Source organism: Rhineura floridana, chromosome 8 (assembly GCF_030035675.1).
Source record: "Rhineura floridana isolate rRhiFlo1 chromosome 8, rRhiFlo1.hap2, whole genome shotgun sequence".
Lineage (NCBI taxonomy): Eukaryota > Metazoa > Chordata > Lepidosauria > Squamata > Rhineuridae > Rhineura > Rhineura floridana.
In genome coordinates, this window is record NC_084487.1 from 70450671 (window position 1) to 70475678 (window position 25008).

The window sequence follows — 25008 nt, forward strand, 5'->3', positions numbered from 1 at the left end:
GCTCTCATTATTTTGAGCAAAGCCAAATCACACATACAGTCTAGGCTAGGGGCATCTACACAGATCCAGCTGAACTGAGCTGTTTAGTAATACTGAGTCTTACAAACTAGAAACTGTAGAAGACTTCAGTCAGGGACACCAATTTCCTTGCTGGCCTGGACTCCTTTGGGAGGAAGGGTGAGATATAACTTTAATAAATAAACAATAAATAAACTGTTCCATGAATCATTACATGTTGTTAATTGATCATGAAGAGAGGTATCACTAATCCTCACACCTCCTGGGAAAGTAGGTTCTATAATAAGGTCTGAAAGTAGATCAGGTCTGAGCTTGGACAGGCAACTAGATGTATTCACAAGTCTTCCACATGGTTACCTGTTGTACATCAATATTCCACCAGCTACAGCCTTCCTTATCTTGTGCAGTCCTACCATTATAGAACACCTTCATGTAGCAGGTTCTGTCCAAGTTTATGTAATAACTATCCACAAAGTGGTCTTCACAAAAGGCCACTGTTACCTAAAAGGATGAAATCCCAAAGTTTTGTATAACAGTGGCTTTTTCTTGCTGTGAATTGTGACAGGCTGTGGACACTGAGCAATGAGCTATGACTGCTTTCTTGTTTCAGTCAACAAACTAATATGGTGTGGCCAGTCACAGCTAAATAATACAACTTATGTCAAATAATCACAAAGGAACCAGGCAGCATAAAATTTGAAGGGGGAAGGGAACCTCCCAATTTTTCTGAAGAGACTGTTGTGAATCATATATCCAGCTTTTTTCCCAGTGTGCATGAACAGCAGTGAAGAGCATATAATGTATTTTCTTCAGGCATTGCCATCATTGCCTCAAGGCATGGCCACCCAAGCTTTTTCCTACAAATAAGTAATATAGAGGAATACACATTATTAAAGTAAATATCAATAGGGTGTCAGCAGTAAATAATACAACATGTCAAATAAAACAAAGCAAAGGGAGAAAGTCTGCAGAAAATTAATAGGTGCACTAAGAGCCACCTCATATCTATTACCCAAACCTAGGAAAAAATTACTAGCACATAACTGTTATAAATTGGTCGCAAAGTATTGTTATGGGTTTGGGGGCTGAGATAGATTATTTCTATGAGTCCCCTTCCAACCTCTGATTTGGAAACCTGCACCTGGAGGTGGGCTTTGCAGCAGTGAAACCTGCTCCGCTGGTCAGATGAGTCTCTTTTGTTAGTCTAATAGAGCAGCCAGGTGGGCTGATGGGTCTATCAAGTGCCCATTAACTGGCAAATCGGCCAGGGAGATCCTATCGTTATTGAAACTCTTCAGGAGAGCCCTCCCCCAGGCCAAAAGAGAGGCATGTGTTTTCAGTTGGGTGTGAGGAAAGACTGGGAACTGGAGACAGGCAGAGAGGGTGGCTCCCTGCTTTAGGATGCCTCCTATAAGCCTGTAAAAAAGCAAGATCTATTGGACTGCTGATGCTTTGAACCCTTCCATCTTAAGCTCAGGTTGGAATGTGTATAAATAAACAAACCATATTTCATAAAGACATCATAGACTCCCCTGACCTACTTTCTAAACCAAACCCTGAGCCAAGTGCAGGAACCCCTGGAGATCTCTCACTGCTCAGAGATTGGCATGGTGCACAACAGTATTGAGGGGAAATTAAGGTAAAGTGAGCTATTTACATGCTCCAAAACCCAATATTCAAATTTAAAAAGTCATTTCAGAAAATGTTCCTTCAAAAAAGTTATGGTGCCATCATTAAGACAAACCAGGGGAATACTGAACACACACTATTTTTATTTAAGGAAATATCAGAAGCTGCCTTATACTGAGTCAAACCATTAGCCCACCTAGGTCAGCATTGTCTATTCTAACTGGAAGCAGCTCTTCTGGGTTCCTGACTGGGTACGTTCCTGGCCCTAACTGGAAGTGCTGGAGATTAAACCTGGGACCTTTCTGTATACAAAGCAGATGATTACCACTGAGCTACAGCCCCTCCCCAAACATTTTAAACATTTATATCAATAATAAGACATTATGCAAATCATGTCTGTATATTCAAGAGGTGGAATGAATGCAATGCATTTGGTTGTCTGTTCCATACTTAGCATTACTACAACTGCACTAATGGAAAGCTGCTGTGCTTTGCATGGATTTGGGACAACACTGTTTTCTCTTCTCAAACACATAGGTGAATCATGTTAGGAGCTCGCTAAAGAGAGGCTTCCAGACTTAACTATTCTTGAGTACACTCTTATCTGGGACACTCATGACAGCAACAATGCTATCAGTTCACTCATTCTCTTCCTCCTCTCCATAAGCTTTGTAATCTACAATATAGGATGGTTTATTTAACTAAACCCCTCCTCCAATGTTTACTTTCATCAAACATTTTAAGAAAACCTCCAGCACAACCCAAAGCATGTTTATTTGGCAGTAAGATCCCCTGTATTCAGTGGGACTTCCTTTCAAGTAAGCGTTCATAGGATTGCATTCCAATTCATCCATTTATTCCTTATCTGAAGAGGCAGTGCCATAACTAGGCAGGTGCAACAGGTGCACAGGCACAGGGCACAAGATGAAGGGGGCCCTGAAATGGATTTGCTGAAATGAAAATTATTTATAAACAATTGTTATATTGTATTTGTTTTATTATTATTATTGTTGAAATGAAAATTATTTATAAACAATTGTTATATCGTATTTGTTTTATTATTATTTCCCCCCCCCAAAAAAATCAAATTCTCCCTTTTTAAAATTTTTTAAAGATACAGAAGACCTTTTGGTTGCTGGGCCTGGCAACCAAGAGGTCTTCTGTATCTTTAAAAGTTGTATCTTTAAAAGTTGTGGTTTTTCCCATTACAGAGTTGCAAGAACACCTGCACTTTGCTGACTTTCTCTTCTCCTAAAGATACAGGATCAGTCTCAGGCCATGAACCTGGCAACCCTAGATGTATCTGATGCAGAGCTTGGAAGTAACTAGTTACAAACAATGAATTACTTGTAATTTATTACTTTTTTGAGTAACAAGTGGGTAACTTCATTACATTTTGCTGGTAATAGAATGAGTAGTAACTTCATTACATTTGAACTGTAACTGTAACATTTCCAGAGTTACTTTTGGGCATTACTGGGGGGGGGAGCAGGGGAAGTCTTCTGTTCCTCTGATTTGTGGATAAAAATCATGTGCTTCAAATTGGGCTTCTGTGCAGCATTGCTCTTCCCTCGTGCTCTATGGGTGCTTAGGAAGCAACGAGGGAGGAGGTGGAGAATGAGAGGGGGTGGAGAAAACAATTGTTTAAAAATGGATAGGAGTGAAGGGAGAAAACAGCCAGAGGGCAAGGAGGAAGTAGAAAAATGGACATGAAGAACTGGCTGTGGAGGTGAGAAATGATGATGTGGGGGGGGGGCGTGCAAAGCTTGAGGTGGCTTCTGCCTCCCTTCCCACCTCTGCTCCCTAACCAGCGGAGAGAGACGTGAGCCAAAAGCCACCGAGGGACAGGCAGAAGTTGCAACAGCAAGCAGCCAGGGGCCTAAAGAGCTGCTGCTTCCAATTTTCTTTCCTGCCCTTCCTTTCATGTGAGGAAGATATTCCCTGAAAGCTCTTTTGTGCAAATCCTCCCCATGGCAAATGAAATTACATTGTCTTCAAGAAATCATTGTTTGTTGACCCTGTCACAAGTCCTTCTGTTACCAACATCAGTGGCTTTTAAAAATAATAATTGAGGTATAACAAAGTAAGTAACAGGGAAGACCAATACAAAAATTTTAAAAATTCACATAGATCATAAGCGGTGGCCATAAGCACTGGCATAGCATAGAGGACACCCTATCATTTTCTGGGGTGTCTGATTTGTCTTGGCTAAGAGAAGATTTTGTGGTGAACACCCACAGATATTTGTCCTTTGCTTTTTATGTCTTTGGTTGTGCATAGATGCCTTTACACATTCCCTAAATCCAATAGAAAATCTGGGCCAGGTGGGAAGCATTGGCATCTCATAGAGGACACCCTCCTCTTTCCTGGGGTGTATGATTTGTCACAGCCCAGAGCAGATTTTGGGGTGGGGACCCTCAGTTACTTGTTTTTATGATTTTATGACATCATTATGCATTTATGAGCATTTCGGAAGCCTGATAATTTTAATTGAATAAATTTGTTGTTATTGTTGACAGGGAGAGTCCCCAGATCACAGTGATATAAGATATGGGGTACCCCAACATATATTTTGGGGTTCAGAGACATGTTAACTTTCTTGTGGAGTTGCTGTAGCTGTGAATGTTTCTTGTTTTTTAGTGTTTTGAACTTTCAAGCAAATAAGGAACTGGGAACTAGGAACCAACTTCAGCATCATGACAACATAACCAATTATCAGGGATGATGGAAATTGTAGTCCTACAATATCTGGAGGGCACCAAGTTGGCTATCCCTGATCTGTAAGGCCCCACAAGTAACTTCATTGTTTGTTGCAATACATACAAGAACATAAGAAGAACATGGTGGATCCAACCAGTGGCCCATCTAGCGTAGCATCCTGTTCTCACAGTGGCCATCAGATGCCCTAAAGGGAAGCCCATAAGCAGGACCTGAGTGCACGAGCAGCACTCTCCTCACTTGTATTTCCAGCAGCTGATATTTAGAAGCAGACTGTCTCTGACAGTGGAAGTAGAACATAGCCATCATTGCTAGGTGCCGCTGATAGCTTTATCCTCCATGAATTTGTCTAATCCTCTTTCAAAGCCATCCAAGTTGGTGCCCATCACTGCTTCTTGTGGTAGTAAATTCCATAGTTTCACTATATGCTGGGCAAGACCACATTTTTAATTGCAGGAGAAGAGATAACGTTGGTGGATTACTTTTAATATGTGCATTTTCTGTTTACCTATGTTGTGTCTCTTTTCTGCTTCTGACAGTTCAATTGTGCATACATGTCTACCCAAGGAGTTCAATGGGACTTAGCTTCCTGGTAAGTGTGTACAGGATTAAGTTACCTCTAAGTTATACTGTTGACAAAAAAAAATACAAAGGCAACTAGTAAAGTACTAAAGTTTGCATTTTTCTTTGATGATAGGGGACTGCCATATTGATCAAAATGTGTTTTAGTTGAAAGGGTGCTGCATTGTTTTTTGCAGCATAACACAGGCATGCCTTCAAGTGTCACAGTAGAACGCCTGTTCAGTACTGGTGGCAACATAATCTGTAAAAGGACATTCCTTGTCTGACCTGCTCTTTGAGCATCCTGTTCTTTTGAGACATTACAGAAATGTATTGTAAAAGCAGCATTTCAAGTGTAAAATTTGATTTCAAATGAACTTTATGTGTGTTGGAGTATCTTCATTGCTGCGGGTGGGGTGGGGGATGTGAGATTCTGTTATGGCATTCTGTTAATATTACAGATAATTTTTTTATTCTGCTACCCTCTGTGTGTGCGCGCTTATTTTTAATGTTGTTTTAGGCTACTTAGATGTGCAGCAGCCAAGGCCAGCACCTTGTAGGCATTTTTTTTTAAAAAAGCTAACTAAAATGTAATTGTAGTGACTACTTTTGAATAAAAGTAATCAGTTACTTTCAGAGCAATCGTAATGGTAATTACTACTTTTTGGGGCCATGTAACTGTAGCTATAATTTATTACTTTTAAAAAGTAATCTTCCAAGCTCTGATCTGATGTTTTAAGGGGAAGGATCATTGCTTACTTCATTTCCATTGCTTTAACTGTGGTTTATGCTGATTGTAGACTAGCCTTTTTTGCTCTGGTGATTCATTTTATCTTGGTTTTTATTGGCATTGTGAATCATATTTTATTGTTTAAGCAAACCACCCAAATGGGCAGTATACAAATGTAATAACTGAGCATGCAAAAGGTCTCCACAGAGGGATGTGAAAGATTTCTGTCTGAAATGCTGGAGAGCCACTGCCTGTGAATGAAATGTAATCCTGCATAGATAGGCAGTGTCTTATAGGGGATGGGATGGACAGTGAAATTAGAACTAGGACTGAAGAATTAAAACACAAGTGAGGTCTGCAGTAGTGAGTTTGTTAGGGCTGTTTTATAGCCACTTATACACAATAAAAGAGTTACTGTTAATCTACAGCAGTCTCTGGCATTCATTAAACACAGCTAGTCAGTGTAGACTAGGGATGACCAATTTTTTTAAAAAAATTTAAGGATCACATTCACTCTTGGCCAAACTTGTGCAGACCAGTGGGGGTGACCAAAAAAAAGATATGGCCATCACCCACTCTCACATGCTCATACACACAAGATATACATAGGCTCATAGCCCCCACCCAAGTGATTTGTGCAGATCAGGTGAGGAGAATTATTACCCCTAGGGCGTAAGAAATCTGCATCTCTATTACCATAAGTAGAAAAAAAAAGGACTCTAAACTGTAGATCATGTTTGTGGATATTTATGGAACCTTATTTCCAACAGACTAAAAATGTACCTGTTGCACAGATCTTGTGCGATTTTCTGGAGCCAGTCAGAAGCAGTGTTATTACTGAACCCCTGTTTTATTTGTTTTTATAATAGTTTTTTACAGGTTCTTATACTGTATCTCTGTTTTTATGATACTGTTTTGTTGTTTTTATGTTGTATTTTCATATACTTCTCAGTGATTTGTTTAAATATTAAGCAGTTTAGAAATGCCTTTAAATAAAATTTAAAATAACTTTGTTGTTATATGCCTGCACGTCAATTACGACTATGAATCAGCAACCTCCAATAGCATCTGTTATAAACCACACTGTTTAGATCTTGTAAGTTCAGGTCTGTGGTTTCCTTTATGGAATCAATCCATCTCTTGTTTGGTCTTCCTCTTTTTCTACTCTCTTCTGGTTTTCCCAGCATTACTGTCTTTTCTAGTGAATCAAAGTAAACCTCAGTTTCATCATTTCAGCTTCTAGTGATAGTTCTGGTTTAATTTGTTCTAACACCCAATTCAGAGCTTGGAAAAGTTACTTTTTTGAACTACAACTCCCATCAGCCCCAGCCAGCATGGCCACTGGATTAGGCTGTTGGGAGTTGTAGTTCAAAAAAGTAACTTTTCAAAGCTCTGACATCACAGTAGGACCCCGCTTTATGGCACTTTGATAATGTGGCAGTCTCAATTAGACACAATTAGGGTGCTTTCACACTGCAGTTTATTCCGTTATTCTGACAATTTCTTACCTGGTAATTTGTGCATTATATTTGAGCTTTCACACGACATAACTGGTAGCTCCGGAATTCTGGTGGAATGTAGTGCAAGTATAGCGCTCATTTCCACAATAAATACCAGAAATAATCCGTTAGCAAGGCTGGGAACCCGGAAGATCGCAGGAGTTTTGCACGAGCTGCTGCCACTCACGTGACAGGCATCCCAGCATGCAGTGTGGAACAGGGGGAAAAAGCAGGAGCCACCTTAAAACAGAGGGGGGAAATTAGCAAGAGCCACCTTAAATAGAAGGGGGAAATGAGAACTGGGGCCAAAGGGAGGTGCGTTATCAATGGACTGGAGCCACAGCCACCAGCTCCGGTATAGTCTGAGACAGGGAGAGCAAGGGTAAAAGGAGATGTCTCCTTTTACCAACGGCTGCTGAAGCTGGCGCTGCCACCCGTAGCCCCCAAAATAAAAATTAAGAATAAGGAGAGCCACCTCTGTGAGCTCCTGGTGGCTGCAATAACAGGCTCAGACACCCCCCAACCCCCAGGGCCGCCTCCACGAGCCTCAAAAACGAAGTTGGGGGGAAATACACCAAACCCCCTAAAATGAAGGGGGGGAGGAAAACTCTGCTCTGTTCATTGTAGCTCTGCGTGTGTGTGTGTGAAAGACTGTTGAGCGAAATGCCAGTATAACAGGTACTGCAGTGTGAAAGGGGTTTTAGAAATTGGGACAGAAGCCCTTCCTTTTTAATCTGTTAAACTAATGCAATGAGCTCCATGTGTGAAAGCAGCCTTAGACTAAAGCCCCACTCATACTGTGCTTGTTTCGTTTTTACTGCGGTTTCCGGGCATCGCACACCATTCTATTCAATGAGTTCCACTTTTCGGCGGTTTTCACTTTTCGGCTGGGGTCCGGAAAGTAACCTGCCATATGAGTGGGGCCCTACTGTATTGGTCATTTTTACAGCCCATGGTATGTACAAAGCTCTCCTCGAACACCTAATTTCAAATGAGTGAATTTTTCTCTTATCAGCTTTTTTCACTGTCCAACTTTCACATCTATACATAGAGATCGGGAATACCATGGTCTGAATGATCCTGACTTTAGTGTTCAGTGATACATCTTTGCATTTGAGGACCTTTTCTAGTCCTCTCATAGCTGCTCACCCCAGTCCTAGCCTTCTTTTGATTTCTTGACAATTTTCTCCATTTTGGTTAATGACTGTGCCAAGTTCAATGTCCTCATTGTCGACTTTAAAGTTACATAAGTCTTCTGTGATTACTTTAGTCTTCTTGACGTTCAGCTGCAGTCCTGCTTTTGTGCTTTCCTCTTTAACTTTCATCAGCATTAGTTTCAAAGCATTACCGGTTTCTGCTAGTAGTATGGTATTGTCTGCATATCTTAAATTATTGATATTCCTCCCTCCAATTTTCACACCTTCTTCATCTTGGTCCAATCGTGCTTTCCATATGATACATTCTCAGAGCTTGGAAAAGTTACTTTTTTGAACTACAACTCCCATCAACCCAATCCAGTGGCCATGCTGGCTGGGGCTGATGGGAGTTGTAGTTCAAAAAAGTAACTTTTCCAAGCTCTGTATTCTGTGTATAGATTAAACAAATAGGGTGATAAAATATACCCGTTTCACACCATTTCCAATGGGGAAACCAATTGGTTTCTCCATATTCTGTCCTTACAGTAGCCTCTTGTCTAGAGTATAGGTTGTGCATCAGGACAGTAAGATTCTGGGGCACCCCCAATTCTTTTAAATAATTCCATAGTTTTTCATGATCTACACAATCAAAGGCTTTGCTGTAATCTGTAAAGCACAGGGTGATTTTCTTCTGAAATTCCTTGGTCCGTTCCATTATCCAACATATGTTTGCGATATGATCTCTGGTACCTCTTCCCTTTTGAAATCCAGCTTGGACATCTGGCACTTTTCACTCCATATATGGTAAGAGCCTTGTCTGTAGAATCTTGAGCATTACAAGCAACCTACAGAGTATCCTGTGATCCCTGGGAGGAAGTATACAGAAAGGTTAATTGGAGGGGAATACCTGGGCTGATGCAAGTGAAAACTTCCTGGCACAGGTTGAACAAACACAATTGTACAACCAAGATTAAGGAGCTCAATGCAGGCTCCAGGAAAATTACTTCTGTGCATTTTGGTAACACACTTATAAATGAAAAAACACTTGCCCCCTATTGTTTAGCTTTGCTAGCCTGATAAATGGACTGTTTCCATTCTTCATAGAATTTGCTACTATGAATGTTATCCAGAGTCAGACCTATGATTGAAATGGAAATGAATTGCCTTCAAGTTGATCCTGACATATGGCGACCCTATGAATAGGGGTTTCATGGTAAGCTGTATTCAGTGTGGGTTTACCATTGCTTCCTTCTGAGGCTGAGAGGCAGTGACTGGCCCAAGGTCACCCAATGAGCTTCATGGCTGTGTGGGGATTTGAACCTTGGTCTCCAAGGTCATAGTCCAACACCTTAGAGGGAAAATATTTCTTCTATATTGCTTGGGCCAATTATTGAACTGCACAGGAGCATAAAAATCTGTTATAATGCCAAGTCAGATCATTAGTCTGCGACTTTCAAAAGTATTTTTGCTAATTGGCGAAGGCTTTCTAGGGTTTCAGTCGAGATCTGTGTGCAAAAGGCCTCTCAAATTTCTCCACTTTGTAGGCTGAGACATTGGGGAAAACATTTCAGTGAATTTCTCCAGGGGGAGAAGAAACTCTCCAACGGTTTCTCAGGAGCCCACCATTAGAAATGGCAATAGCACTACTACTCCACCCCCAAGTTATCTTTTTTTTTTTGCTGGCACTGTGACAACAGCAGCATCTCTGTTGGCAGCCTAACTACATTCTGTATCCTTCACAATGTACTTAGTATTGTTATGGGGTATTTTAGCATAGTGGGAAAGGGAAATGGCAGCTGCCACAAAAACAGGTGGGAAATACTCAGATTTCTGTGATGTGGTCTTTTTCTCAGGAGGGAAGATGAGAAAAATAGGCTATATGCACACCAGTTGTTTCAAAAACAAGACCATTTTGTCTGGCTGCTGGTTGAAACTATTTGTCCATGGCTGGACACATCTCCCTCTCCTACTGCTGATGTCTGACCTTCAGGACTGCCCACAGCAAAACACTGACCTACAGCAAAGCGTTTCCATTGGACACACCTGAGAGTGACAACTGGGTTCATGGCCAATCAGTCTGAAGTCTGTGCGAAGCTGACTTCAAGGTAAAATGCACCTGATCTCCAATTTTCCAAGTTTTGGAGTAAAAAGGGGCAGAGTTTGACTAATGTTGTGTGCCCCCGGTTTCAGAAAACAGAGGTGGACATGCCAAAACCAGTATAACCACAAGTGTGTCTCCAGCCATTAAAAAACTCAGAGGTTTTCTTAGAAAAAAGTCTTCTGAGAAATGTTGGTTCAGCTCTGTTTCAGACAGAGCTCAGAAGAAAAACTAGCTCAATTTTCAATGCCAAAACAGAACAAAGTAACAAATGCTCAAACCTCCTCATCACTAAGCACTCATTTTGGCTTGGCATAGAACAGACAGCTGAAAACAACTTCAAAGTTTTTGGTATCTTCAAAGTTTTTGATCTGAGAACGATTGCTAACATGGATTCTAACCAATGTCAGAAATGGGGCTCTGAGCATTTCATCCCTACTTCTGGGTGGACAGGGTTGTACAGGAATTGCTAAGATCAACCTAAATAGGTTGTTGCACTGATGCCTTTTCCCATTCTAAAAGGCAGCCCTGCCACAAAAGACAAATCGTAATTGTAAGTGCTAGAATATTGGTGAGACCGGTGTTACACAAGAATAATATTAGATTAGATAGCATGCCAGTTGCAACATCTTTTGTATTACATTTAAAGTCCAATTGAATATAGGCAGGAAATGTTTTCATGTATCTGAAAGAGCTACCCTGCTGAGAATTAGGATAACTTATGCCTTTTCAAACAAATGCCTTAAGGAGGGAAATGGGTTTTGTTTTGTTGTTTTTGGAGAAAAGCTCTTTGGTTGGTATTTTCCCCTACTCATTTTCTGTTCTGCTATATTAATATTTGCAAAGTCTGCTCCTCTGTCCCCCACTCGGCTAAGATTTTGCTCCTTCCTCTATTGTTAATTTGCAAGATTAAAGTCAAAAAGATTAGTCTCTGCCAGAGCAGGCTTACCCTGTGGAAATCAGATGACTAAACTGGTTGGCAAAGCCCAGGGGAAAAGTCAATCATCATCAGTGCCATTGGCAAAGTCAAGATCAGAAAATCAGTAACTGGAAAAAATGTCTCAGGAATGATTCCTCCTCAGCCCCATCCTGTTTTGGGATACAGGCTCAATTGAAGACACTTGCTCCCTCCTTTGGGTTGTTACAACCTCCCAGCAGCCCCTATAAAAGGAAGTGTGGCTTTGGCTACTGACATGTTGGTCTTGCCAAGAGTTCCCTAGCGGTGCCTCCAGTCTTGTTAAGCTTTCTTCTGGTGTTCTTTGCCTTAACTAAAGTGTATCTCTTTTGCATCTCTCCTGATCTGTGTGCCTATTCCCTACATGTTTGGCCATGCTTGCTGCCCATCCAACACCACCCCTGCCCTCAATTTTCCCCAACATATTGACCCACAAAGGACAAAGCTTAATGAAAGCAGAGGTCTTGGACATATAAGACTTCATACATTCAAGACACAAGAACACTAGTGATGCATTCAGGTCCTACATCCCCTGACAGAAGAGAAATCTGTAACAGTAAATTTTCATGCTTCTTCTCTACTGCTTAGAAATTATGATTCCCAAATATCACTATAAAGGTTTTAGTCTTGACCAGACTTGTTGGCTTTTTATTTGTCACACACATTGACACAAAACTGTTGGTGCAGAATTATGAAAAACACACATCCGTGGTAGATTTTTTTCCTCCAGATATCAATTTTGAGTTATTTTTCACTTTCATTCAGTAAATCAATTTGCTATTTCTTTCTGAATGAAAGCTATTATGGTGCTTCCCTCTTCAGATGAGAAGATGTGAGTTTCTTCCAAAAATACTTCTTACATCTCTTTTTCAAATGGTTGGAGCAGATGCTTAAAACAGCGCATCACTTTTTCACCTTCCAGAAGACATACTGCGTTACTTCTAAAGTGTTCCTTCGGGGAAAGGAAAGCAGAATAAAAGAACATGATCTTCACTCTGAACATAATTTACAGTGGTACATAACTGTCATGTTCATATTTGTTTAGTCATTTTCAGGCTATAACTTGTGATACATATCTAATGTACTTCTTGAAAAAAGCGACACTATGTTAAAGATGTTTAGGTGGTTGAAATAGATAATTGATTTAAAAACAAAATGACCATACAAACCATGCTTATTTTAATGCCATCAACGTACATGTGCTTTATAGAGATACATAAGGGAAACCACATGTGTCATCTGCCCAAAAGAACCTTCAGTCAAACTGAACTTTGAATCTGATTGGAAAAGAGGCATGCCTTGCACAGTAACAGTGGATATGAAGAATTAATTTTTTATGCATGAAATTAAATAGTCTTTGTTTATGGGGAAATTACTATAAAAATGATGTATTGCTGATATAAGCCTCCAGTTAAGCCACGAGAAATGTACTTCATTTAGGATGATAAATGTTGGAAGTGGGCAAGAGCAAGCAGATGATTATCAAATTCGATGGGCCTGTCCCCAACATTTTCTTTTCTGGAATGAGGCAATTGAGATTATAAAAGAAACATAGGGAATCTGCAACAAAATATTGCCGTGTGGAGTACAACACATAGGTTTATAAATCCTAACTTAGCTTTCTGTGTGTGTGCAGCACCAGCAGCAGCAGGTGAACTTTCATCTGGTCCTTCATTCAGTCTTCCAGCTTCTGTGTAAACATAATTGGGTCCATTGGTAGTTTTCTTCACAAGCTTAATGCTGGGAGTCCCAGCAGGTCATATGGGCAAGTCTCCATTCTTTTGTTATGCCTCACAACTCCCTGTAGAACAAGGCATGTCTCTTGCAGCCAATGGGTAGAAACGTTTCAAAATTTTAAGTGTGGGTTTGCGTCATGGCTTTCCCATTTAATGATTGTTGGTCGAATTAGCAAACCACTATTTTCCTGCAAATCTACACAACTTGCACTTTGATTTGATATATCTCTATGACCACAGCTGAAAGACAGGCTTTGGTTTTGAGGTTTTATATGAGAATTTCTCCAGTTATGTTTTTCCCCATTTTTCTAAATCTGACATGCCTCTTCCCACACATTCCATCACAATATACCCATTATCTGTATTATTCCAGAGACAATACAAAGATTGTGCTGTTTAAACATTTTTTACTTGTCAGAGAGACCATAACCTAATCTTAATGGTCGTGTTTTAAAGATGCATTTAACAGCTTTAAAAAACCTTTCATGCTTAACTGTGAGCTAGTACCTTACTTTAGAGTTCTGCAATCAGGGCACTAAACAAACTACTACAAAATATATGGTGAAAAAGGGTCAATATCAACCTTGGTTTTCAACAAGCAAACAGCTTTTTCCTACGAACTAAGTCCTGAATTGAATGTGGTGTGAAGTGCCTTCTGCCAGGTTTAGCTATGACCCTATCTGGATGGGGATAGCCTGCTTTCGTGACTTGTGCCTTGGTAACCTTTAGGCTAGATTGCTGCAACATATTGTATGTTGGGCTGTTGTGATGTTCCATGCTGCTATGTAAATTATTTATTTATTTATTTTATTATACTTGTATACCGCCCCATAGCCAAAGCTCTCTGGGCGGTTTACAGTAACTAAAAACAATAATTGATGCTCTTTTATTGCAATATTTATGGTAAGTGAGGTTTAATAGTTTAATATAGTAAGTGGGGAATGTTGGAAGGGGGGAATGAGTGAGACAGAATGTTGGTGTTGGCTGGTTTGTGATTGGTTGAGTGTCTAAGGGTTGATTGTTTATATTGGAGTGCTTGACAGTTGACAGGGAAGAGTTTGTGAAGAGTTAGGGATCTGACTTGGTAGAGAGAGGGCTGGGATTTGGAGGGAGAGTGTGGATTTGAGTGGGTTGTAGGGGATTAAATAGGCAGGTAAATATTTTTATTGGTAATTGAGTAAAGGATTGTTTGAACTATATAAGTAAGGAATATATGTCTGAAACCACATGCTTAAGTACTTGAAACAAAAATATTCTTACTGAAGTAAAATCTGTTCAAAAAGTAAACTTGTTTGCTTTTCAAAAACATGCCTGGTTCTTGGCCAGTTACTAAGGGGCCCATAAGTTGGCAGAACATAATCAAGTGTGAGGTATAAGGTATAAAATGGTGGCAGTAAAAGTACCTCTGAGTAACAGTAACAAGTGAAGGAAGCTATCCCATAGCTGTGGTCTTAGAGGAAGTACAAAAAGTGGCACAGGGAGTTGAGACTTGCTTGGAATCCTGGTGGGTATAGCAAGGGCTGGGGAAACAGAACAGCTTTGCTATACATATAGGTGTACTTGTGGAGTACGGATAAGGCACCTTCTCCCCTCATCAGCTACTGCTGGCAAGGTGAAGGTGGTGGTGGGTGGAAGGGAGGAATGGGGTGGCACCACATGTGGTGGACTATGCGGTGGGGTAGCAACCAAAGAAATACCCAAAAAATGTTTTTGTGAGGAGGAAAATGAGCAAGAAAAAGTTTAAATAGTGTATAGTGAACTGTGTGTTTGTAGAGACAATGAAACATGGCAGAATATACAGTATGAGCTGTTGCAGCAATGTAAGAAATTATATCTCCCCTCAGAAGGGAAAGGTGTGGATGCAATAAAGTCAATGTTGATACAGTATCCATTAACAAAAGGATCTGGTGAGATAGCAACAACTTCTGAGAGAACCCATGTGACACCCATGAGCCCAAAGTATTTAGAATTTGAAAGGGAGAAATGGAAGGCAGAAATTCAGCAAAAAGAGAAAGACAGAGAGAAACAGCGCTTATTAGAAAGAATGAGGATGGAGGCTGAGGAGGAAAAGAAACAGTGTTCATTAGAGTCAGAAAGAATGAAATGAGGACGGAGTCTGAGAGGAAGAAGGAAGGCTGAGGAGAGAGAGGTAACATGAGATTGAAGTAGAAAAGTTAAGAACTGAAAGGGAGAGATTAAGCAATTAGGCCATTTGGCAGGAACAAATGAAAGATCAGGAGAGGGCTAAAGCAGGGAGCTGTAAGACCATAAAAGCAACTCCCAGAGATTTCCATGCTTTTTTTCCAGGACAGAATCCTCAGATATCTTTGGGAAATACTAACAGGGGATTTTATAAAAAATTATCCCGAGTCTGGTGAAAGCTGAACTTGCAGAGGTATATCACAGTTTTTCCTCAGAACAGCTTATCACCTATGACCAATTTAGGGAATTGATACGTGAGACTTGAGAAAGCCAATAATTTTGATACTGGCCTGAGAGAGGAAATTCTAGTAAATGCTACCAAATACTGGGCTGTCCTGAAAACTGGGGCAGAGCTTGCTCTGGTTAGAGCTTACTCTAGTTATCGCTGCCTCAGATTTATTTCCCAATAAAACCATCAAAATTAAAGGAGTTGGAGGGGATCCACATGATATCCCACTGGCTATAGCGAATGTTTCTCGGAGGGGCAAGGAGGGAGTTTTTAATGTTGGAATACATTCAAATCAGGATGAGCTTGTAATATTAGACAGATATATTATGGGAGTGGGAGAAAAAATATATACAGTAGGGCCCTGCTTTTCAGCGGCCCACTTTTCGACGTTCCGTTAATATGGCAGCTTTCAATTAGAGTAAAGCCCCGCTCATACAGCGCTTGTTCCACTTTTACGGTGTTTTTGGGCATCGGGGTGCCATTTTATTGATGGAGTTCCACTTTTAGGGGGGTTCGCTTTTAGGAGGGGGTCTGGAACATAACCTGCCATATGAGTGGGGCCCTACTGTAGTCACCAGAGGGCAAAAGGCCAAAGCTGCTCAGGCGGAATCAAAAGCACAGTGCCTGGGTGACATTGTATCTCATTTGCCTGATGCTGAACCTGCTAGTCTGATTGAACAGATTGTTAACTGCTGAGTCTTCTATAGAGGAAGAGGCAGAAACCAATGTGATAGTGTGATGCCCCTGTAAATGTTGTACAATAATTATGGTAAGTGCAGAGCTTGGAAAAGTTACTTTTTTGAACTACAACTCCCATCAGCCCAATCCAGTGGCCATGCTGGCTGGGGCTGATGGGAGTTGTAGTTCAAAAAAGTAACTTTTCCAAGCTCTGGTGTGTCAGTTTTGTAGGGTAAATGTGGTAAGTAGAGTGAGTGAGAGGGGGAGTACATGGGTTGGAATGTTGAAGAATCCTGAGTTGTGATTGGTTGAGCGTCTGGGTGGTTGAAGGTATAAATGAGAGAATGACAGTTGGAGAGTGGTTAGGTTGTTGGTTCTGGGTTTTGGAGGGGTGGATTTGTGTTTAGGCGGGTAGTGAGGCAATTTTTAGGACTAAGAGATATAAAGAGAAAACTATTATATGTAACCACACGCATGTTGACTGAACTTAAAGTCATCTTGTTTATTCCTTGTGTTAATAAATAAATAGTTTTGGTTTAACAACATGCCTGATCCTTGGCTGGGATATTACAGAACAGAAGGGCAGACAGAGCAAATACCAAAGTAGGGAACTGTAACAATGGTGGCAGTGGTGAAGAAATAGTGTAACAGCAGCAGGTATCCAAATCAACCCAGGGCTGTAATCTTTAAAGGCAGAAAGATACAGGGTGTGTGTGGCCTGTAAGTGCACCCAGACACTACATAGCAATCTGAGGAGGAGACTAGGGCACAGTCTCAGGACAGTATTGCGTGAGTGTCAGGTGGTGGTGCCTAGTAGTGGGATCGTGAGAGACCTTTGCTGAGGCCAGTGTGAGAGATCCGTTACGAGACCAGACCGCAGGTGGGGATCTGACAGATAGCACTCCTAGAACAAAGTTTCTGTGAAACCCAAGATTTTAAGCAGGAGGTGGACAATGACACTAGCTTAAAAACAGTCAGGGAGCAGGCCTTACGTGAACAATTTTTTTTTCTGAGTTTAAAAAGGAACAAATAGTGTGGAAGAAGGGGCTGTTATATACAAGTAGATTATGGATGCCTAAAGAGATATACCAAAGCAGTGAGCCAGTGAAAGAACTAGTGGTTCCTCAGAAGTACAGGCCTCTGCAATTACTAAAAGAGTCTTGGGAAGGTGGTTTGGCTGAACAGAAAACATCAGTGATAGGTTAAGTTTTGGGGTTCAGGGCCAAACTGGAAAGTATGATGCAGTTAGTATCCTGCTGGGAGGAAGGGCGGGATATAAATCAGAGGAAGGGCGGGATATAAATCAAAGAAAGAAAGAAAGTACAGCAAAACTTCTGCAAGGTCCACGATGCCCTCCTGAACACCCCACATACCTCTCCTGTTGGGGTGAATGATGCCCGTGATCAACCAAGATGGTAGGCATGTGCACGCAGCACGGGCCAGCATTAACTGCAGCAGAAGAGGTAGGTGCAGGCAAGTGCCATGAGCCCAGGGCCAGCTAGTGCTCAAGGGCCCAGTCATGCCAGGTGCCAGCCCTGTTCAGATCCATCAACAAAGTGACTGTCCCAGATGCTTACCCTATGCCCAGAATTGATGATATGCTGGAGCTATTGGGGTCTGCCCATATTATCTCCAGTTTAGATCTGTGTAAGGAGTTTTGGCAAATGGAGTTGGAAGAGGAATCAAAATGCAAAACAGCCTTTGGTACACTGGATGGGTTGTTTGAGTTTACAGTTCTCCTGTTTGGCTTAATGAACTCACCAGCCTCATTTCAAAGGCTAATTAATAAAGTAATTGCGGGCAGGTCAGACTTTGCAATGGCCTATATTGATGATGCCACCATTTTCAGCAAAACTCTGCCTGACCATTTGCAACACTTGTCCATGGTGCTAGGGGCTAGGGGCATGGCTGGATTAACTATAAAGGCAATCAAATGCCAGTTTGGTTTGCCTGAAGTCATATATTTGGGTCACAAAGTGAGCAGTAGTCATATATCACCTTTGTGATGCAAGCTATTCAGAAGAGGCCCATTCCTAAGAATAAAACACAAGTGCATGCATTCTTAGGAATGGCAAGATACTAAAGGCACTTCATAGACAGATTTGGCGATATAGCCTCCCTTTTACATGACCTCACCAAAAAGAAAGGGCCTGATAAGATAATTTGGAACAACAAATGTCAGGAGGCGTTTGACAAGCTGAAACAACCTGTGTCAGAGCCCAATATTAATAGCTCCAAATTACGACGAACACTTCTTCATAGCCATTGATTCATCAGATAATGGCCTGGGAGCTGTGCTCTTACAAGAGAGGGAGGGGGTGAAACTTCCTATCGCCTTCCTGAGCCGCAAGCTAACATAAAGGGAGTGTGTAAATACTCATCTGTGCAGAAAGAGGGTCTTGGCCTTAAACCAATTACGCCACTATGCTTGGGGATGGAAATTCATGGTGCTGATGGACGATCGAGTGCTGCTGGAGCTAGATATAATGAGGAACACAAACACCATGCGCCAGCAATGATAGCGGAACCAGCAGGAGTTCCAAGTAGAATTCCAGCACATTAAAAGCAAGGACAACACCATTGTGGATGGCTTATCAAGCTTTGGAGTAGAGACTGTACACCCAGAACCTTCAGACTGATCCAGTATGGATGCTCTTCCCAAAGAGAGATGATAACTCTCAATGGATGCTGCATATCCTTCATGGGCACAAGTATACTGTGCTTGAGTATCGGGGGAGGGGAGATGTGAAGTTCCATGGTACTATGTAAATAATTGACATTGTTTTATTTAAATATTTATGGTGAGGTTTAATTGGTTAGTATAGTAAATAGTAGTGTAGTGGCGAATTCAGAAGTGCAGGGTTGCTTCATAAGAGTCAAACCACGCCCCTCACACCCACATCCTCTTCTAAGATTATGCATCCTTCTAAGGTTATTTTATTTACTGAATATCCTGCCCTTACTCCCAAAGAAGCCCAGGGTGGCAATACAATAACATTGTATTTTATTCAATAAAAATAAGCTTTTAGTCTCTGTAATTGACATATGAGTTTGGACACCAAGAATTCCTGTGGTCCTAAAGAGTTGCTGTTTTCCCCATCCCTGCACTTAGCTAATGGCTTCTGTGTCCTTGTAGTCTCAATCTGAGATCAGGTACACTTTATAACTTATTTATTGCAGATTCTACTGCACAGTAAATGTGGATGGATGTTAAAAAATCCCATGGCATAAATGTTTACTCAGAGAAGCAAGTCTCTTTGTGTTTGATAAGGCTCACTCTCAGGTAAGCGAGTACAGGATTATAGCCTAGGCTTTCTTGTGAAGAAGGGGTAGAGAAGGTGAAAGGGTCCCTTGTACACACCAAACTGGGAGTAAGCAAACCTAAATGCAATTAGGACTTATGCATGCATCTTCTAAACACACAATAATAATGCCAATTGGTTGAAGCCTGGAGGTGTACTAAGGGGGTGGGGGGTAGAGGCAGAGACAAAAACATGTCTCTTCCTTTATAAAGATGCATCATCTTGGTTTAGAGAAGCAAAGTTTGATGCCTATGACATAAGCATTAAGACTTAAATCCAATACATATCTACTCAGAAGTAAGTTCACTTGGATTCAGTGGGACTTACTCCCAGGTAAGTATGTATTGGATTGCAGCCTAAGTTCCCCTTTGCAGCCATTTTACATCTCCTTATATATCTTCACAACAAGCCTGTGAGGTAGGTTGGGTCCAAGGGCATCAAATGAGCTTCATGGCTGAGTGGGGATTTCCAATCCTTTTTGCTCAAAAATGAAAAAGAAAAAAAATCTGTAGTTATTATGAAGTATTAATAATCACAACAAATAAATCAATGCTTGATTTTTAACTATTCAAATCTTGGATTTATCCCAGCATGCACATCTGAAAAGAATTGCTATAAATCTTAACTCCAACCCCTCCATCTGAAATACAATACCTGATTGTGTACTGAATGTAGCATTACCTACCTAAGATCAGCAAATGAAAGAAAAACTTGCAGTAACAGAACTCCACCTCCCCAACAGAAACATCCAAACTCACACCCAGTTATATGGATCCACACGCATGCGCACACACACCTCCCCCAACTTATTTTTCTCTCTCTTTCCCTCCCTAACTCCTGGCTTTGGGCTGGAACAAAACCACACATTCCCCTCCTTATTTTGGCTTAAAAAAAGAGAGTTAGCAATATATTTTCTCTGCTCCAAAGGAGTAAGATACCAATCTGAGAAGGTTTCTAGTTACTGCTTCAGAGTGAAGCATTCTCTCTCACACACACAGTCACATGTAGGGTTGCCAGGCTCAGGGCCTGAGACTGATCCTGTATCTTTAGGAGAAGAGAAAGTCAGCCAAGTGCAGGTATTCTTGCAACACTGTAATGGGAAAAACCACAAGGTAGAATTCTCCCTCCCACCTCCACAACTTTTAAAGATACAGAAGACCTCTTGGTTGCCAGGCCTGGCCTAGTCACACGGGATTTCATTTTCATGGTCAGAGTTTTCTGATGATCCTCTTACAGATGTTACTGAGATACACACTTACCTAGTAGTAAGCCCCAGTGAATGCAGTACAACTTACTTCTGAGTAAGCATGTATAGGAATGGGCTGTAAGGCTGCCATCCAAGGCACATTTACTTAGGAGTAAGTCTCCATTGAACAAAAGCTCTCTCTCTCTCTCTCTCTCTCTCTCTCTCCTTGAACAATCCCACCCCCCCAAAAAACCCCTCCTGCCTGGGGCAAAGGAAAGGAAGCACTCGCTGGCAGATAACAGCATCTTCAGCATGCAGGGACCCATCTACTGCTCCATACTCCCCTACACCACCTTTTTTAAAAAGAAAGCCCCAATCACTCCCCCAAAGCTTGCTTCTGGCTGGCAGCCTGAGCTTGCAGTGACCATAAGAAAGTAAGTACCTGGGCTTGGCTGTCCACCCTCCTCTCTATGTAAACATCTGTCTCCCAGGTCCTTGTGACTCTCTCTTCTTTCCCAAGGCAACCAGGAAAGGTACACTCAGCAGTTAGGAATTGAGTAACTTGATTGGCTGTAGAGAAAGAGGGACTTTAGGACGGAGAAAGGGAGCGGGCCATCTGCAAAGAAAAAAGTAATGGGACTGCATCCCAAGGTGTCCCATTGTGAAAACACACCTGATGGTAAATGGTAAGTGTTGAGAGAAGTGAATGAGGGAGACAGAATGTTGGTGTAGGTTGGTTTGTAATTGTCTTAATGTCAGAGGGTTGAATTTTTATATTGGAATGCTTGACAGTTGACAGACAGGGGAAAATGTAAATGTACTGCCTTCAAGTCAATTCCAACTTATGGCAACCCTATGAATAGGATTTTCATGGTAAGCAGTATTCAGAGGGGGGTTACCATTGCCTTTCTCTGAGGCTGAGAGGCAGTGACTGGTCCAAGGTCACACAGGTAGCTTCATGGCTGTGTGGGGATTCGAACCCTGGTCTCCCAGGTCATAGTAGGAATTTGACTTGGTAGAGAGAGGGCTGGGAATGGAGGGAGAGTGTGGATTTGAGTGGGTTGTAGGGGGATTAGGTAGGCAGGTAAATATTATTATTGGTAATTGAGTAAAGGATTGTTTGAACTATATAAAGAATATATATCTGAAACCACATGCTTAAATACTTGAAACAAAAATATTCTTACTGAAGTAAAATCTGTTTAAAAAATAAACTTGTTTGTTTTTCAAAAAGCACTCCTGGTTCTTGGCCAGCTACTAAGGGACCCAATAAAGTGGCAGAAGATAAACAAGTGCGAGGTATAAGGTATAAAATGTTGGCAGCAAAAAGTACCTCTGTGTGGCAGTAACAAGTGAAGGATGCTATCCCATAGCTGTGGCCTTAGGGAAAGTACAAAAGTTGTCACAAGGGAGTAAGGCTTGCCTAGAAGCCTAGTGGGTATAGCAAGGGACAGAACAGCTTTGCTATATATTATGGATGGAAAGATCTGTTAATGTTGGTTCTCTCAGTTTCTCATTTTTCCAATCTTAATTCCAGTTTGCCACATTTCTGCAGCAATTTGCAATTTTTTATATAAAAAATCCTCATGTGAATTTCTCCTAATAAACACATTTTGTAGGCATTTTGACTAATACACACATTTTTGCAAACCATTTCTCATCATATAATACGTTTTGTATGTTATTTTCACTCATGTATTCAAATTTATGCACACTTCCCCTAATACACATTTTTGTAAACATTGGTTGGTGAACTGTATCACAATATTTGAATAAGTGCTAATTTTCATAGATAGCTGCGTTTTGGTTCTCATATTGTTTTGAAAATTGTGAATTTGATAGATTTGTCTTCAAATGTGAACTGAATTCAAAATTCTCACCCAACCCTACTATACAGGTATGTGTACTTGTGAAGAATGGATAATGCGCCTTCTCCCCTTATTGGCTACTTCTGGCAAGGTGAAGGTGGTGGTGGGTTCAAGAGAAGTTTGGGGTGGCACAACAGATGCCTCTGAAGATAGTTTAAAAGCAGCAGCTAATGCACAATATGATGGCCAGACTACTGACCAAGGCTTTCCTGTCAGAACATACAAGTTAAGTTCTGACCTACCTGCACTAGCTGCCAATTTGTTTCTAAGCCCAATTTAAAGTGCTGGTTTTAACCAGTAAAATCCTGCACAGCTTGGGACCTCAATACCTCAGGGACCACCTTTCCTCGTATGAACCTACCCAGACCCTGAATCATAATATGAAGCTCTTCTTCGTGTGCTCTACTGAGAGATGTTCAGAGGTTGCCAACAATAGGATGGGCCTTTTCTTTGGTAGCCTCACCTTCATTGAGGAATGCTGTCCCCAGGAAAGCTTGCCTAGTGGCCAACTAAACCATATTTCTGTTTTTGTTTCTCTAGGACATTCAGACAATACTGATGGCTGGACTATTGGTGGCTGCTGGTGTTCATTCTGTGTAAAAGAGGTCAATATTTTCTGCTGTTTTAGATTATTTGTTTCTTTGGATAAACACTTTTAGTATTTTACAAAACTAAAATAGTCTCGTATTTTAATACTAGAAGAGTAGTTTAGCATTTTATATTTTCATTGTTTATTATGTATTATGTGCATGCTTCTTGATATGTGAAGTGATAAAAATATAATTTGTAAATTCTACTGGGACCATCCTAAATTAAATATTAAGTTTTAGAAACAGTATTTCATTAACAACATAAGTAAAATATCTAAGAAGAAAGGAAAATATTTACACACATCTACAGTCGATGAGGTGCAACACTTTTTTTTAAAAAAAACAACCAAACACAATAATTTAACCTCCCCCCCCCCATCTTTGTCACAAAGCATTGCCAAGGTAGGGTGTTTTCCTTTACAGGCCCTGCACTGGAGGGGTGGGGTTTGAAGCATGAAAAAATATGAATAGCAAATATCAAGAACTAATGACCATGAAAAATAAATCAAAAGCTATTACTTAAAGCTATTGTGAATGATGGAGACTGCAATCCAAGATTGGTGTTTGAAAGCTATAGTGAAGCAAATCCAGTCCAAAGATTAATTTTCTGTTCAAGAATTCATTTTACTTGCTCTTTCATTGAAACCATTGGATGCTGTGACCCATCTGGTTCAGAAAAGAACACATATTGCTCAAGAAATCACAATTAGGTTTGGGGTTTTTTTGCCATAATGCAATAATTAACTTGAAAATAGCTGATAATAAAGCCATCTGGTGCTTTAAAACTTATGAACACATACAAATAGTCTAATACAATAACCTCCATGCAACCACCATATTGAAATAATGTAGTTGAACACAACAGTGAAAAATGGTTGGAATGCTGTCCTATTGTATGTTTTCTTCCATCACACTGTTTGTGGTTATGAAATATTCTTAATCTCTTCCTTTATCTCAGATTCATCTTTGGCCTTAAACCCACATTGGGCTATAGCCAATGCAGTAATTTAGGGAAGAAGTGAATAGACAAATTATCCTCCAATTCCCCTGATGTACACAACCACATCTTCCTGGGGAAAAGCACTGGCCCCAATGTAAAGGCATCACTTTCACAGAACACCCACAAAACCTTTTAAGTAGAGACCTTATACCAGTCTGAGTCTGTGATGGAATTGCTTTTTAAGATTTTATACAGCAGTTTCTTTTTTAAAAAGATGTTTTGTTTTAATGTTTTTAAAGATGTTTAATATTTTTAAAGATTTTTTTAAATATATTTTAAAGTGTTTTGCACCTGGACCCACCCAAAATGATGAGGCAGACATGAAGCATATGGGTTAAGAATGGGCAACATTTTATTAATGTCAATTAAAGAATTGAACCAAATTAAACTAATTAAAGCAAATGACCTCTTAAGGAATAAGCCAGTTAAGCCAGATAGAAACTGAAAACTGAATTAAGCCAATCATCCAAACTGAGATCTGCAGAGGGAACCTAGATAATTTTAAAAAATCAGTGTGGGCCCTGTGACGCCCTTCCCTGGCTCTCCCTGTCAGGTTCCTACCTGCTTGTGGTTACTGCCTGTCTCTAGGCACCACCAGGGACTCCACCAGTCCGGACTGTCCTTTTTTATGGTTTCTCTCCCCGCTCTAGCACAGATCTCAACAGATCCCCCTGCTAGGCAGCACCACCAGTCACGTCCTATAACCAGTAGTCCCAGAGACTCGGCCTGAGTCTCCCTCAATTAGGTTACCAATGTGACTGCGTGCTTAAGCTGTCCCAATCCCCTTGATTTACTCAGACTGCTTGTGGTGTTATTCTTCCCTTCCCCGCTGCCACCATTTGTTATCCTTCAGCCTTGGTATTTACCTTACCC

The 25008-nt window shown here is 40.8% G+C and overlaps 1 long non-coding RNA gene across 2 annotated transcripts in view; it reads left to right on the forward strand.

The window, feature by feature from the left end:
• Positions 1-3331: 3331 nt before the first annotated feature.
• The window catches only part of LOC133389973 (uncharacterized), a 30045-nt gene continuing 8368 nt past the window's right edge, over positions 3332-25008 (forward strand). The window contains exons 1-3 of one of the 2 annotated variants that reach the window (XR_009764242.1): positions 3332-3376; positions 4905-4957; positions 23086-23150. This is a non-coding gene — a long non-coding RNA (uncharacterized LOC133389973). Of the gene's footprint in view, positions 3377-4904; positions 4958-21204; positions 21364-23085; positions 23151-25008 lie in introns of those variants that run through there. The other variant, XR_009764243.1, reaches the window with a different exon arrangement.